This window comes from Stylophora pistillata, chromosome 9 (genome assembly GCF_964205215.1).
Source record: "Stylophora pistillata chromosome 9, jaStyPist1.2, whole genome shotgun sequence".
NCBI lineage: Eukaryota > Metazoa > Cnidaria > Anthozoa > Scleractinia > Pocilloporidae > Stylophora > Stylophora pistillata.
Window position 1 is genome coordinate 24,292,701 of NC_142527.1, and position 4,487 is coordinate 24,297,187.

At 38.0% G+C, this 4,487-nt stretch overlaps 1 pseudogene; it reads left to right on the forward strand.

Moving 5' to 3' along the window:
• The first annotated feature begins 2,554 nt into the window (after nt 1-2,554).
• On the forward strand, nt 2,555-3,885 carry LOC148723968 (adenosine receptor A2a-like; annotated as a pseudogene).
• Nucleotides 3,886-4,487: the final 602 nt, after the last annotated feature.

Sequence of the window (4,487 nt, forward strand, 5' to 3'; positions counted from 1 at the left end):
CGTAATCTTAGTCTTAATTATTTGTCTTTAAGAGTGGCAATGCATGTGGGTCATAAGAAACTCCTTTCACTTGTTCCCAATCTCCTGTCGATTTCAGAGTATAAGGATTATTACTCACTTTTTCAGAAGTCGGGGGGGGGACATCCATTTTCATCGAAATAAAAATTTGGCTGAACCAATCACTTGGCTCCGAAAAACGTGTAGCAAACGCCGTCGGCATGGGGGCGCAATAGGCGATGGGTGAATAGAAAGTACTCCCTACTCTTTTCCTTTCCCATCATCCCTTTCTAGGCCGGGAATGGCACTCCCATGCCGCAACTGTTAAGTAAACGTTTGCAAAGAGTCAGCCTTTGGCAACCCTAAGCGCAGCATCACACGAAAATTAATTGTTACAAGAAAAGGCTTTTGATACTCAACATAAAATATTTTGTAGTTATCTATTTATCCTCGGCAGAAAAACATTTTTTTTTTATTTAGTAATTAAAATAAGTAGCTAGTTAAATGAATAAATAAATGATACGTAAGAAGTAAATGATATGTAATAAAATAAAAGATAAACGAACTGGTGAATACCAATAATAAACGAGCTAATGAATCAATCAGGTGAAGTTCAATAGAATTCTTGTCCAGGAAACTTTTCAGTTAAAAGATCCTAATTTCTCTCTAATCACAATGACTACAACTGCCATGAGAGGCCTTTAATTTTTCCTTCTTTACGTAGCCTCATCTAAACAAAAGGAAGGTTAGGAAAATTTGATTGAGTTACGTATGGTCAAGACTTAACAGCGCGTGAGCATAACTTTCTTCAATCCTCCCATCTACCCGAGCGTTTAGATGAGGCTAGTTGACACAGAAAAAAGTTCCTCATTCCTTTTACAAACGTGCCGTCACGGCCAAGTTTAAAAACCCCCGTTTAAACACGCCTATCGACCAATGAGACGATTTATACTACCTTAAAATACGTTGTATTTGTATGTCCTTACTTTTTTTTTCACAATGATCAGGACAAACCAAGGAGTCGCGATGTTCGCTGGAGGTCTTCATGATTAGGCAAATATAAATTAAAAACGAGTTCTTTTTAATTAGGCCTTTGTCTTATCGTTTGACTTACTGTTTTAGTTGTTCGCATTACAACAGGCATGCATATCAATTTTATATTTGTTTAACACCCTAAATGCCGAAAGCAAATAAAAGCATGTATGAATGTTGAAACGATGACCGCGGATGAGCTAAGTTCTGGGGACAGCAAACTGTGCTCATCAGGTTCAACATGGAAATGTGACTGATTCTAGAATTGAACTATTTCAGGGTTATTTTTGGCTTGGAAATAAAACAGAAATATGGTTGTAACAATACTGGAGAATTATCTATAAGAGTCTGACCATGAACTGTGCTCGTCAGGGTCAGCATGGAACTATTTCAGGGATATTTTTGGCCAGAAACTGAAATAAAATACGGTTGTAACAATACTGGAGATTATCTGTTAGAGTTTGATCATTTATTTTCTTGAACGAACAAGATGAATGTGAACTACCAGTTTGGTGCAAGTCGGCTAAGACTTATGCAAATTTTTGCGTTTTAGCGAACAAGCGGCAGAAACCAGATGGCACGAAGTCGATTTTGTTTTCACCAATTGCCATAAAAGTCTTCCTTAAAACCTCTCTAATCGAAGATTTTCTCGTCAGAGCCCAGTTACCAACCTCAGGTATCGTGCTATGTGATTCTTCAGCGCAACATGGACCGTAAAACTAACAGACTAACGTGGAACGACTTCTTTCTTGAATGGAGAAAAACAGTTTACCGAAAATTCTATATATTGTATTTTTGAGAGGCCTGATAGGCTTAAGTTCCAATTAAGTAAACTTTAGACTAAGGATGTATCGAAAAAATGACCCATTCAGTTCATTAACGCTTGAAATTTGAAATGAGTAAGAGGCTTTATTTATCTACGTATTTTTTTTTAACAAAGCAGTTGTCTAAAATGCCGTGAATCCCCCTCCACCCCCCGCCCATTTGAGTTTGTTTAACTTGCGTATTACTCGCAGCACGTATTAAATTACCAACTATTTTAAAATCGACTTTAAATTCGAAACTCGACACATTTCTTGATTTAAATTAGGCTACCAACTTTGATATGCAGCAACAAACTTGACATTTGGTTTAGTTAGATTCAAGTAAGGCTTCCCTGAGTCTGTCCACGAGTGTGACCAATTGTGAGATTAGCGTGAAAAAGCTTCTTAAAACGTTTTAAAAATTCTTAGTCATTGTTGTTCTGTGCGCTTCTTGTCAATAAAGCAGCTGCCTATCGATGGGAAACGTTTGTTGATTTTTATTAAACTTCTGGCGATAGATTGAGATAAAACTATTTTTCCATTGATGGATTGAAGACGGATAACTGACAAAATTTAAGTTTCATAACATATTTTCAAAACATTTTGAGGTCTTTCTCATGTCACAAGTCCCTTTCCTCAAACAGTCGCCGCAATAAAAATTAGATGTGTCTGTCAATAAGCTGCATAAAAAGAGAAAAGTTGTGAATAACTGCATGCATAAAAAATGAAGAAGAAGCATCTCATCAACAGTCAGTAACATCTGATCCCTGACGAGGGCAGGTAATTGAAAAATCTCAGACAGTTTCCAAACTTATTTCTCGACATATGTTGTTACTTTACACCAACTTAACATGACAGGTAGCTGCACAGATGATCATCTCAGCAGTGCAGCATCCATCGTTCTATCGGTGCGGTTGTCCTTGTCTGGTGTAGCCGCTGTCGCTGGAAATGTCGTTGTGATGTGGCTGTTCTACAAACACGAGTCTTTACGAACAATTTCCAACCGCTTTTTAGCCTCGTTATCCGTGGCGGACGCTTTTGTCGGCCTTGTTATAGATCCTGTTTGGATTGTTATCCGATGTTGGATTCAGCCAGCATTTGAAAGCCCTTTGTTCAAGATGACTTTAGTGTTGTGGATTCACACTTCCGCAGCCACTGCTTTGAACTCGTGCAGTGTTTCAATCGACCGTTTTATTGCGATTCGGTTTCCTTTCCGGTATCAGGACATTTTAAGTAAGGAGATGCTTTGCGGTCATTATTTTGGTGTGGTTTATTTCATCGAGTCTTCCTGTGTCCGCGTTGTTGTTGGGAAAAAATGATGAATGGGAACTAATGATATCCTTTGTATGTACCATAGCGTTTGTTGTTCCATTAATAGTGGTCTCCTTTTGCTATATATTCATTTTCAAATTGGCCAAAAGACAATTCAAGAGAGTTTTGCCAGCTAATCCACTTCCTAACTCCGGTGAAAATATAAGAGTTCGTAACATGCAAAATTTTAAAGCTATCAAAACAGTCGGTTTTGTGTTAGTTGCTTGCATCATCACATGGATGCCCAGTTTAGTTATGCTGTTTGTTAGCTTATATAATTGGGAAGCAAATCGGAAGTGTAATGATAAGAAAATTGCATATCAAGTAGGGACTTGGGTTCAGGCAATAGCTTTTACTTCATCAACGATTAACCCATTTATCTATTACTTCAGAAATAGCGACTTTCGCCGAGTCTTTCGCCGTACCTTCCGTTGGTTGCCCTGCATGTCTTCATGAACAAAATGCGTCAGACCAGAGTGCATAGCCAGAGCGAAACCAGATGGTATGAAACGTTGCGACTCGCACACATGGCAACTTAGCAACTAAGAAGACTAAACTCTCAGGGCAATCCTGGCGAAAAAGCACTCTCGCGTAATTTCAAACTTGGTGCCCCTCATAAACAGTTAAAGATCAAACGGAAGCCTTAATTCCTAAGCTTGTATAATGTAACTGTTTCGTAGTAAATGCAAAGAAAAACAATAAAAATACCATTTTTTGTCATATCAAACGATTCTTTCATGACATGTAATTTTGCCCCCGTCAAATATGACAATAAATCCTGCAAGATGTATGGAGAAAACTCTTGTATAATGAAAGTTTAAATTGTTTGGATCTACAAAATTAAGAAAAGAAAGAAGATTCATCATTTATATAATCTTGGCAGCATCGTAAATATCTACTCTCAAACTTGCCTTTTCATTTTTCTGTTCTTTTTATTTTTTTCGAGTAAGGATGACGAGCTTTTGTATTTATGTTAATGTGAGCTAAAATAAAGCACTTGGGTCTCCATCTTCGATAATAGAGACCTTATACAGAACCGAAAGAAGGCGAATGCAACGAGAACGTGGTGAAAGAGAATTAAATGTTTAATGGTCAGGACACGCCGAGCAATACGTCGGTACGACTTGTCACGGCGATAAGTCGCCCTACATATCGCCTCCCGTGACAAACTGAATGTTTGTGCAATCCGTCGGTACGACTGAGTTTTCTCAACGTACACCTGTTTCCATTCTTCTTAAGTATCGTCTCCTAAAGGTTGAGTAACTGAGACAATGCTAAAGAAACTCTCATAAAATTTAAGGAATGTGAGGGTATTTTACGAATTAGCCAGAGACAACCAAAGTA